This window comes from Diuraphis noxia, unplaced genomic scaffold (assembly GCF_037042655.1).
Source record: "Diuraphis noxia isolate RWA-SAM2 unplaced genomic scaffold, SU_Dnox_SAM2 contig0003, whole genome shotgun sequence".
Taxonomy (NCBI): Eukaryota; Metazoa; Arthropoda; class Insecta; order Hemiptera; family Aphididae; genus Diuraphis; species Diuraphis noxia.
Genome location: NW_028301713.1, coordinates 13,373,963 through 13,387,695, shown reverse-complemented (window position 1 = coordinate 13,387,695; position 13,733 = coordinate 13,373,963). Strand labels below are relative to the sequence as shown.

The following is a 13,733-nucleotide window of genomic DNA, read 5'->3' as shown; positions in this document are numbered from 1 at the left end:
TTAAATTCGAAGAGACAAAAGTAATCTTGACCAGTTTTAAAAATAATCAGATAATTAAGTGGACCAAAAAGATTTACGATTACTGTTGACGCCTCCCACTATATTTTTCACAATGCGCCAAGAAAATCTAAAAGGTGACCAGTTCACAACATGCCCATTGCCCACTCTATAAAATATATTCAAACCATTTCTGGTTAATTAAAAAAAAAAAAAAACAAATTCGTTTGGTGTGGTACCTACACAACGTAATAAACGTCTATGATTTTTCTGTTTTTTATTTTTTTATTATTATAATAATGCCCATAGTTGTCATCCACTATTACAATATTAAAACTATTATAGGTGGATTGAATTTTATGAGCCTATGCAGTAAATTAATTATAATAACGACATAACGTCACGGAGCGGAAAAATAAAAACTACAAATCACGTCGTTTGGGTGGGTTCAATTAAAATACTAATTAAGGCATACAATATAATATACACGCTGTAAAAAACTATGTGTAAAGTATACAATACATACCATGCAACCCATGGTGATTTTTATATTTTACGACAAAAATGTAATTTTTTTTTTGTACCAAAGTCATTATTATCAATTATCCTTGGTGGACAAATCCGCACATCTCACAGGTTTCTTTTTGTTTTACGAGACGTTTTTAAATATTCGGTAAAATAATTAGACTACCTAAAACAGCTGCATACTGTGTACTTGTTACATATACGTTTACAACGTTTTAATAGTATAATACACGCCTTATAAGACAGAGTTATAAATTGTTGTACAACTATTAACGCAATCGTTGAAATATTTAGATGATTTGTTTTTCATTCGGTTTATTATTTATACATCGAAAGAGATTAAAAATCGATGAAAAAATAAAATATACGAATAAAAAAATGAAATAAAACGTTTCGGTTCATTTTATTTGACATTTTGTTCAACTCACCATATTATTCTGCAATATAAATATAAATAATATAATAATATGTAGTCACTAATATAATATTGCTAAACATAATATTTTAATTTTATTCCGGTCTCTAGTTACCCACTTCAGTTTTGAGTTTTTGACCCACACAACAAATCGTTCCCCAGAATACGAATAATACAAAAGGCAAACGAGCACTTAAATGTAACTATACGTATATGATATGTTATATTCTTTTTATTACGTCTGTATGGGTGGCTATAGAGTATAGATTACATCTCTAAAACTTATTTCATGCGATTGCGCTAATCGTTTTATTCAGATTTGATGATAATAATATACATCCAAGTACTCTATTAACATATTGTGTGTATAACATGTATGTACTAGGTACGTTTAATGTCGTAAAAAGTGTAATAAAAATCGAAATAGACAAATCCTTTAAAAATCGATAAAAATGCGAGTGTTACTCGAACTTCAAACAACAACATAAATATAACTAATATGAATTGATAAGCGTTTTTATTGATATGCCTACACATGATAACAGCTCGTTAATAAAAATTATTCAAACATAATATACATATAATATAACGGGAAAACATTAAACACACTAAAAAAAAAATCTATACCCCCAACTGCCTGCAAGACGATTAAATTTTTTTTCCAACAAATTCAAAACATATTTGGAACGTGCGTAGGTGTTGTTTTTATGGTGTTAAAATCAGACTTCCTGTTTGCTTCTAATTTTTCGTTACGCATTTTCTCGCGATTATGATGACCGGCTGACAATATTCTCTCATCTTTTTTTCAATCAAATATTACGATTTTTTAAATATTGTGTTTTTCCTTGACGTACGCTATGGAATAATTAGTTTATGTACCTATATATATTACAAATAACGCTGAATATATAAAGCCAACATTAAATAGCTGCTAAGCCTTTGTGTGCCAAAAACGTTTCGCCCAATAAATTGTACTTACCTACAAAATAATAAATGCTACAGGTGCATGATGGACTGCAGGTGGGTGGCATTACAAATTTGAAAAATTATTTTCTTAACTGGTCTACTAAAAATAACTCGGTGGCTGGTGCACTGGCTAAGTGATATATTTAAAAAGAAATTCAAGTACACGGTTATCGTATTCATATAATAAATAGTTTGAATTTGATCTATGTCCTCATACTCACAAATTTAAATCACATTTTTCGACTACAATAGGGTTATCGATATGTTTTTGATTTTAAATTTATATACTTTTAACTATTGTATAATGAAACTTTTGTGTACAGGTGAAATAACATCATTTCTTATTAAAAATTATAATACAATCTTCATAATATGATGAAAATTACGGATAGTGATGGTTGCTATTTTTCCTGGCATCTATTCTTGCCAAATGCATTTACAACAAAACCGTAAAAATTAATATTTTATAACTGATGTGTAAAAGATTTCAAAGAAGTCTCTATAACCTCGATATTCGCCGTATATAATTTATGACCAAAATGCGTCACCACAACTGTACATTCCATATTGGGGGTCCTCAACCAATGGTTCTGGAGCCACATTTTTAACTATGATTTTTTTAATAATCATTTTTACAAATTCTTGAAATTTTTTTCAACTGTGCAATCGTGTGGTGTTATACAAACTTGCTTCATTATTGAAAAGAGAAAAGGGATTGAGCCACAACGATAATCAAATATATTGTTCGTACCATATATTATAGGTAATAAGTACAATAGATAATAATATTGTATTATGTGGTGGTGTAATAATAGTTTTGAATTAAAAAAGTTTCAGTCACTCTTATATATACACTATATACCTACTTTATATTGCAGCAGTGTCAATAACAGTGAATCGCGCTGTCATGTACATCTAAACTATATACACGTTATGTACATAAATAGGTCTTACTTATACCTACGGAAAGTTACCACTTTGGTTGAGGACATGTAGGTACATACATAATATGTTATACATATACCATGTTACCTATATATTATTACAGCTGCCGTATATATACCGCATGGCCCAGAATAGAACCACGGTAACGACAACGCACGTGTAAGGACTTAATATATATATAATGAATATACATGTACTGAATGTACTACCCACCTATATTTTGTCGGCGAACTTTGTACACGTTTTAAAGACTATACACGATAAACGATGGATATCTGATCAATGGTAGGTATTCGCCAACAAAAGAGAGCGCATTTGTATTATTGTCCGACGGGCATATTAGTGTACGCGCTGCAAGTATCTACTGCAATATATATATATATATATATATATATATATATATATATACCTATTCAATGTTTATGTATATAATAAATGGTATATAATATATATATATATATATATATTATACGGCGTATGTATGCGTGATATTATAACAGTGTATAAAGTGCGCCAGTCGACTAGATGTTAGAGGGGTCGTTGCGAAGGGGTGTGAGGGGGAGAGTGAGGTAGGTATATTATCGACGTTTAAGATTTTTCGTCCGCGAAAAAGGTTCGAACTAACGATTTCTAAACAAAGTGTGCGCGCGTACATATACCTACATATACACGTACCAACGTATTATACGCATATATGCGCAGAGTACCTATACACACGCGTCGCATACAATGTACCGCAACCGACTAAATTTACATTCGTATTAAACTATAATATATATAATGTTATTTAGGTATACAAGACCACCGCAGCAATATTTGAACTTCGGTTGTCAGCATTATGAAAAAGATAAATAATAATATACCGCTGCCGTCCCGCAGCCGCCCTATAATATATTATAATGGTATAATACAATAATAATAATAATAATAATAATTCAAATAATATTGGAGTCGATGACGTTCGGTGGATAATACTAAACGTATATATATATATATATATGTGTGTGTGTACGCGGCGGGGTCCACGATGAAATAGTATACGTGTATATATTATATTTGTGTATAATATTTAATGAGACGATAGTATAGTTGCCCGACGACGCTGGTCTTATCACCACTGCAGTGCGTGTCACCTGATCGGTTAAAAATAATTTCACTCCGGGAGGATTTTAAAACGTATTTTTTTTTATTTTTTTACCAATTTGATATATTAATTTCAATATTATAATATAATTTATGGTACCTACCTACCTATACCTACCAACAGTGCGTACAGATGGTTTTTTAATCCAATTCCGCCGCAACTACAATCGTATATATTATATATATGTACACTCTATAGTTCATTAAGAGTTATCGCAAATCAATTATCTCTTTCGATCGTTTCACTCGCGCGCGCTCGTCTCATCGACATCCTGCGATCGATCGCCGCCGCCGAGGCGATAACAATAATTTCACGTTGTTCGACACCTAATTTCTATATTACCCAACGGGCAGGTGGCACCTGGGAATCGCAATTTATGGATGTGTATGCAACCATTCTGCGCGATAACCGCTTATTCTATACCGCATTGGCAGCGTGCACGTGTGCGGTGTTTTTGCAAGCAACACAAATCAATTAGATACATACCTACGCGTGCATTAATAATAATTTGGTCACACCGCATAACAAAGTTGTCTTATCGGTCCGTGGTCTAATGACCAGTCGTTCTTTGTGCTGCAAGTCGTTAAAAACTGTATATAATAATATGTAAATCGTTATTGTTGTTGTTGCTTTATTATAATATATTTAAAACGAGAAAAGAAACTTATCTCTCGCGGCAAAGATAACGACGCCGGCCGCTGCAGACTGCAAACCGAGACTAAGACAAAAAACACACACACACACCGTAAAGTTCGCACCTAACCTAACCTAACCGAACTCGAACAGATATATTATAATACGCAACGGTGCATCGTATACCAACCTAATTCGAACAATTCAAATATTAACCTGAATACATAGGTGTATATAATATATATATATATATTATATATATATATATATATATATAAATGGTACATAATTATTATTATTTTGGTTTTTTGGTTCAACTCGTTATCTTAAAAAATCAATTACTAGTATTTTCTGTAAAAGACGCGCAGACTATATGATTTATAAAATTTTTTTTTTTATTTAAATTTTGTTGAGAATTATACAGTGTTGATTATAATATATTTGGAACGTATGTACTTATATCTATAGATAATAGTTTGCGACAATATAATATAATTTAGAAATCGAACACTGTTGTCGACATAATACGATGTGCAATAGGTATTACCACAGCTGCAATCTTCCTCGAGTATAGAGTAAATTTATTTTCATAACTTTTCATGTTATTTTCGTTGTACGCGCGGAGCACGGCGGCAAATTACATGATTTTGAATACGAGTCGAAAAATAACTTCGCAAACGTACCTACATGGTAACAATAAATACGCGATTTCGTATCGCGCAGACAATACGAGCATTGTTATACCCACACGTAATACAACGTTTACACACATGATAATAATATGACGCAAGTAATACGATTATTTCGCCCAATTATTCGCTGGCCAAAGGTAACACAAAGGTCACGAGAGTCAACGACGCGTGCGGGTTCAAAAAGCTTGTAATACTATCGTCGTCGTTACGATTTAATAATAGTACGCCTTTGACTACACAGTGTTGTATTATAGGTACCATTAAATTATTATTATTTATTTATTATTATTATTATTATCATAACGTTGTCATATTATAATACGTATAATAAGCACAAAACACAAAAGTAATCTCTTCGCATACTATACAAAACTGTCGCCGCCAACGCGTTGGTTGCATATAATAATAATAATAATAATAATAATAATAATTATTATTATTATTATTATAAAGTCGTATATGTCGCATTTCGTTCTTAGAGCGGGGTTGGACTGGGTGGAGGATGCGGTGGAAGGGGCGCTATGCTCGCGACGAGGGCGTCCGGAAACAATTGCGACGGCGAAGTTGACACGTGTGGGCGTGTGCTGTGCGACACGTGCGTGTTACAAGATTGTAAGTATAAAATATAATATTGCTATTGTATTTATACATAATATTATGTACGTAGGTATACCTGAAGGAGAATACCTCAACAAAGTTAAATGTCGTGATCGTTTTTTTTTTTTTTTTTTTAAACGATTTTTGTCGGATCCCGTCAAATATTATTTGACAAAGCGATAACATTATTACTCACGGTATTACTCGTATTTAAATCGATCGAAACCACCTTGATGCAAGAAATCGCAATCATCTATCCAGCGATTTATGCAATCACCTGACATATTCGAGTTCCTCCAGGAGACAGGATTGGACAAACTTATTTAACCATTTGGAAAACACAACCTTATGATAATTATACTCATATAATTTAGATATTTATTGTTATCAAACCTTTTCTATTATTATTATGCAACGCCTTTTAAAAAAAAAAATGTGTTTTATCCCAATAGCCAAGTCGCCGAGGGTTATTAAAAAAAAAAAATCGATTACCCAGTATATGACCAGCGAATATTATATGATATATAGGAGGTTTCAACAAGCATTCGCTCATCCCAATAATTTTTGCTTATGAATTAGTTTAATTTTTGAATTTTGATATACTTAAATCTATTTATAATAATATTGTTATTATGCATTGTCTCTTCCAAATATATGTTATGTAATACATCTGTTTTTATACCTACTTAGTATAGAAGTTAAATAATTTAAAAACTATTCGTTCGAATTTCATCGCTTATAGATACAAGAAAGTTTTTAAAAATGTCTTCTGCTTGTTATTTTACAGGAAAAAAGTTAATATCAAAGTATTCGAATATAATATATGGTGTTTGAGTATACTTAAAAAATTTAAAAACCAAAATTATAACAAATATATTATTGAAAGAAAAAATAGAGTGAGCATCATGCTTGGCGAATCACCTTTTGGATACATTCTATTATAACCATGGAGCAATGTATTTTTTTTTTGCTTTTCCATACTATTAAGAAGCACGCTTCTAACCAGCTAATATTATAATGATATAGGCAAACCATTGAAAACGACGCGACGCGCCTGAGGGACATTGTAATATAATAATAAATAATAATAATATGATACACGTATGTACACAGGGAGCCGCTGCGTTAATGATTTAGAAAAAAAAACCATCTAAATAATAATTATTGGTCGCCTCACCTACAAATTGTAAGGAGAGAACATATTTCCTACACCGCGAGACATGGGTAAACCCTGCATGTAAAAACCAACCATAATTTCAAGTTCTTACACGTGGTATATGTATATGCGTATATGCGTATACGAGATAAAAATATTAGGATTTTCATAAAATAATAATCTACACATAAAATCAGAGTAAAATATATAATAATATATATATTGCACTGCGGGGGCCGGGAAGTCGTCTGCGGTTGTCAGTCCTAATTCAAGTGCGATTAAAAGCGTGTAAGACGGAATTTGTCCGTATGTATATAGTTACATTTATATGTGCGTACTACCTATTCCTATAATTTTTGTCTCCCACTGCAGCGACTTTCATAGTAGGTACCCAATATATATTACGCATATAATACTTTTTTTAATTCCACGTGTAGAAACTCAAATTTTAATACTACTGACACCACTTAAGTGTCATAATATACACACATCAAATAGCTCATACCTGCAGGAATAATAATAATATTATGTCCGTTGCAGGCGACTACCGCTGCAGCAGGTTTTATGTACACCAAAGTAACATAATATAATGTCATATTAACGATGATTTTTTTTTTCGTTCGTATAAGTAATAATATGCATCGATAATCTCGAGTATTACAGTCGAATGTTACTTTAAACAGCTATATAATATGTATAATAACGTGACCCGCGTCCGAGTGCAGGACGCATATATACGATATATATAATATATATTATACAGATGGAAGGATGGACAGACCAACTCTCTTACGAGTCGTATCCGTTTCGCGAATTTAACCGTTTAAGATGTAATATACGTCCGATAAACGTGACCCGAAGGCCAACGCTGTCGTCGTGTCACCCCGCGTGGAATGTTTATACGTCTGCTTCAACAGGTCGCACCGACATGCGTCTCTCGCGCGCACATTCGTGTGTTTATAATAATAATAATAATATGTGTGTAGGTAGGTATGTTATATTATAATGCGGAATATGTTATTATACACACACACACATATAAATATGCGCTGATGCTGCTGCCGCTTCTGCTGTTGGCCATCGATCGCGTGCCAATACGATTCGTGTCGGATGTCGACGATAATCGCACGCAAACGTTGTAATGTTTTAATATATCATAGTTTAATGTGTGTGCAAGCGGACGAGAGAGAGAGGAATCGAGATCGACGTATCTATATTAAAATAATAATAATAATATTATGCTATGTGGTTTTGAGGGGAGTTCGACGTGGGCCAACAGCCCCTACCTCCCCTGAGCTCCCTGGAACGTGTGGTGACAATGTTTCCATTTAGCATTCAACTACTAAGAACACAATAATATATGACAATCATATTAAGAGGACGCCATGTGTTGTCTCCGTCTTACAAACGTATATAACATAGCAAAATCTGTTTAGCGCGGGACAAGTTTACTCCCTTTATATTTATAGTAGAATTACCAAAAATCCACAACGCATAGGTAAGAACTTTATCTGTGTTATAGCGTCGTTATTTTTTTGATAACATAAATATAATTAATGTTATAAGCTTAAGAAAATACATTTATTTTTTCATTAAATTACTTAAAATGATTGGTTTGTGCTATCAAAAAAATAACGACGCTATGGCACAGATAAAGTTCTTACCTATGCGATGTGAAATTTTGAAAATTCTATTATAAATCTTGAGGGAGAAAAGTTGTCCCGCGCTAAACAGATTTTGCTATGTTATACGTTTGTAAGACGGCGGAGACAACACATGCGGGTGTGGCGTCCTCTTAACAGCAAATATTATAAGAGTTTTAAAATTGATCATAAATAAAACGTAGCTGTATGTAATAGGTACGCGCGCTTTGACAGTTGTTGGCAAGAGGATTATATTTTTAGTATTATTTGCTTGTACATGGTACTGAATTAAATTTATCTTCCCCTCCTTGACATATTGTCAAAACATCTACTGTATTTTCGGCTTCCGCAGAATCCGACGAACGGATTTTCGGTTAAGTCGCTATGAAAGTGTGCATATATGTACGAAAAAATGAGGACGAAACCGATGACTCTGTGGAAGTGTTGCCCTTGCCTGTTCTCCGGTATAGGATGTATTATATTATATTACATACTTTATACTTATATTATGTAGGAATCAGGTCCCGTGAGGAAAAACCGCGACGTACGTGATTTAATGTAAGCCACGCATTTCAGAAGACAATAATATTTTTAAAAATATTTATCTTGTTTGATTTTCAGTCGTTACAAAACTAGGTAAAAATTTAACTTTTTTTAAAGTTTTTCTTTGCTTTTGAATGACAACATTTTTTTTCTTCCATATTCCGCAGCAGAATATTATTCGGAGTATTTCGATCGATAAAAATCAAATTTTCAAACACTTAACAGCTTTTGAAATGTTGAATGTCTGACGTCAAATATGAATCACCCGGTATATATTGGCGTGCATTATAATAATACACGCGCGTAAATATTAATTTTGTGTACACACAACACACACACACAAACTCAATCTTATTACCTATTATCATGTGTATTATTATATTATAGGTACGGTCGCCGAGTGGAGCGGACCCGAAGGCATAACGCGCCTTGCGACCTCCACCGCCGTACAGGTGTGTCTGCGGCACGTCCGAATAGTCGATCGTTCGTTTGCGTTCATCACAGGGTAAGTATAATATAATATTATTATTATTATTATATAGCCGATGCACGACGCTTAAAGTCGCGTAGGATATAATATGTTTATATTATATTATACACATATTATATGTAATGCGCTGCCGCTGCTGTTGGCCATCCATCGCGTGCTAATATGGTTCGATTTGTGTGTACGCGTCGCGTCCGCGCGTGTAATTACACGACAGTCAACAACGCGCATTATTATTATATTATTTAGTAGTATATAGTTATGTACCTCCGCTCATGTATATAATATAATAATACGCGACTGGTTTCTAATTACGTTCTGCCCCTCTTCTGCTCCGCTCATTCGTGTCTGATTTTTTTCTCCGTCGCGCGATAATAGGTGTTTAACATCGCGTATTATAGTATGTTACAATAAGGATGTGCGAGTACAACGGACGAGAGTGCGTGTGCACTCGCAGCAGATCGGCCGCCGCCGTGCAGCTCGAGTACCGCGAACGCGACAGGAAGTTACCGAGAATTTCAGTCCCCGTGTAAGGTTAGCCGGACATACGCCGCGCCGCGCCGGACGGAATCACAATAGTGTCGACCACTATAATAATAATAATAATAATAATATACTCCTTGTAGAACTTCCTCTCTCCTATTTTGCCCCTTCCCCTCCTACTAACACTTCTGTCACGACGGAACTCGTCTTCTTTAATTCTGTCTTACTTTTAACGACCTCCTAAGCTATCCTCTCTATGGCATAAATATATAGGTATACCACCGCGGTATTTACAGTGATAGTGAGACGCTAAAGGCGTACATCAACCGACGAGTATATTATATGACGTGTACCACATATATTTTATATATATATATATATATATAGGTATGATTTATTACTATATATCACAGCGGATGCTACTGCAGCAGCAACAATATTGTTTTATACTTCCTATTTGTGCTGCCGTCACTGTATTATTATATAGGTAAGAATCGTCTTCATTACCGGGAAAGGGACGAGCCGAGAGTGAGTGAGAGATCGGAAACCTCATTTCATAAATCCCACGTAATGACGCTTGTATATATTTTATACCGGGAATCGGTCTAAAAGTGCTGGTTAAGTATATTTTATCAAATATGAAGGATATATACATACACATACATTATATAGATAGGCACGAGGTGATTTTTTTAATTTAAAAAAAGGAAAAACTCCAAAAATTATGACGAAAAAAAGATAGGTATGGTATAAATAATCTGAAAATATCTCGTGGTCAGATATTATAATAATAAAATAATTGTGCGATTTCCGCGCGAGCATATCGTTATTACGATAAACATATATACAATATACCTGTATATATATATATATAACGTTAACAATGTAGATAGGTACATAGTTTGCTACTTACGTCGTATATTAACAATATAATATTGTGTATTTGTACTATGTAGTTATACGTCGTATAATATATAATGCCGCGCAACTACTACGCCCTTGTCGCCCCGAGGAAGTGTACTTAGAAATTAGATTATATTATTTACTATAGAACGTGGTTTGTTTCCACAACAAATTGCATCCGACTTGAAAGCTATTATATATAGTGATATAGAAACTTCACCACCACCGTATAACGCTGCTCGAAGGCGAATTTTTACATCGGTACCCATCACGCGCCATCATCGTCTCCGCTGGTTCCGGTATATCGTTTTTTGTACTACGTGATGTATTACATCATAGAAACTATATACCTACTCGATATATGGTTACACGCGGCTCTATAGTGATGGATTTCGCGAGAAGCTCGTCGCCCTTTAGTCGATATATAGATATCGAAGAGTATTGAAATGAAGGGATTTTTTTTGGCGGTGGTTCTGGTGCGCTGCAGTTTGTATAGTTTCGTTAGTTCGTATAATATGTGTTAGTCATGTATATTATTATGAACTGTATTTCGGAGACACGCGAAATCTGCAAGTTTCCCCCATAGACACACGCGTTTTTGAAGATTCGCCAAAAATATTAAATAATATGAACTCTGCCGCGTGTAGTTCAATATATTTGTATCTACGCCAGGTACGATGATGATGTTGTTATTTACTTTGTTATCGCAGCGGTGTACGGTGTGTCATAATATTTATAGTGTAGCAATCATTGTCGTTCGTACGAACATGTTGTGCGCACAAACGTTTTTCACGGAGTAGTTTTTCAAATTCTGTTGGATGTATCGTAATCATTTCATAATATCGATGGTTAAGCGCACACATGTGTTAAGTACAAATTTTGTGTAAAATGTGTTATTTAATAAAATAAACATTTCAAATTGTGTATTTTTATGTGCACAAATGAGGTATATGAAATACTCTTGTGACGTCATATAATGTTGTGGTCAGATGTTGTATTTGCTCAGATATCTATCCCATATGTGATAAGAGCACTTATCACATTTGCTCTAGAAATATCATATGTGATAAGAGCACTTACCACATTTGTCAATTTTGTTTAATGACGGTTATGTCATTTAACACATTTTTCCCTAAAGATAATAGAATATTCTATTATAAGAATTTTGTGTAAATAGTTATGTTTTGGCTGGTAATATTGTATTTGAATAGCACAATATTATTCTACATTATCAATATAATGATAACAACATAATTTGTTATTATTTTAATACGGTATTATTACATTTAGTGAACTAAATTGTACTGTTTACTTATAAGTTATAATACATAGTTAAATAGTTTGCTCTTTATAAATACAATGACTTCAAGAACTAGGAAATTACTACAGATGTGTAAAGAAAAAAACATAATTCAAACACTTTCATCAAATACAAGTATGAATAATAATGGTTTTAGTAAAAATTGTTACTAAATTATCTTAAATTAAAACAGATATTCAAAACAAGTCACCCCACACTGTTTTGATTCTGGTTCTGATAGTGGTAGTGTTAATTATGAAGACTCGGGCTCAAGTGACTATTATGTACCAACATCAATGGCAATTACAGATTCTTCATCTGATGAAGATGTAGATATGCCAAATAATTTACCTGACACAGGTATTTTAAAATTGTATTATAATATGAATAGCCTCTTTTAGTCATTAATAATGAAGCAATATTATTAAATATTTAAATCAATCAATATTATTTATAAATCATATCAAAATAATAGTACACAATTAAATTGATTAATTTAATATTATAATATTGTTTCTTGTTAGTTACATATTGGATTTATTATATTATAAATTAATGTTAACAGATATTTTTTCAAATGATGTAGAACTTTTAAACAATGAACCATTAAACACAAATAATAATGAAGGTATTTTGTAAGTTTTAATACTAAAATGTCATGTCAAATTGTATTATAATTAATTATGATAAAATTAAAATATTGTTTAATAATTAATATAATATTATATTGTAGAACATGTTGATGAGATTGATAGTCTACTAGAGTCTGGAATTAATGAAATAGAACCAACTGTGCCAAAAAGATCAAAAAAACTTAATAAAAGTAATTGGAAAAGAACAGTATCAAAAAATCTTAGATTGAAAGGTTTAAACTATATACCAATAGAAGTGGTAAAGAAATTTCAGAAAAACTTCCAAAACTTGTTGATTGCTCAAAATGTATATATATTATATACATGGTTTACACCCCGAAAGCCTAAAAGTAGTGTTTACACCGACGTGACGCTGATGTACGCTGCTGTCGTGGGATGGAGGACATCCGATGATTTGTTTTATCTTGATCCGCGTCCGCTATCGCCACCGACGCGTGGCGTACCTAAACATATGTCGAATAAAGAGAAATTGTGTCCGCCGCGCGTATTACGTGCTCTGGTGCGCTACGATAATTGACCGCGTGTGGCGTGTACCGTATAGTACCTATACCATACTGCAGACGGATGTACATTTTTATCCTATTCTCGAGTGGATAATTTGCAGGGTAGGTACATATGAAGTGCGTAAATTTCATGAATATTCCAGCCTGT

The 13,733-nt window shown here is 33.1% G+C and overlaps 1 long non-coding RNA gene across 2 annotated transcripts in view; it reads left to right on the top strand.

Moving 5' to 3' along the window:
- Positions 1-9,641: 9,641 nt before the first annotated feature.
- The window catches only part of LOC149056761 (uncharacterized), a 101,334-nt gene continuing 97,242 nt past the window's right edge, over positions 9,642-13,733 (top strand). The window contains exon 1 of one of the 2 annotated variants that reach the window (XR_016191252.1): positions 9,642-9,761. This is a non-coding gene — a long non-coding RNA (uncharacterized LOC149056761). The remainder of the gene's footprint in view (positions 9,762-13,733) is intronic. The other variant, XR_016191253.1, reaches the window with a different exon arrangement.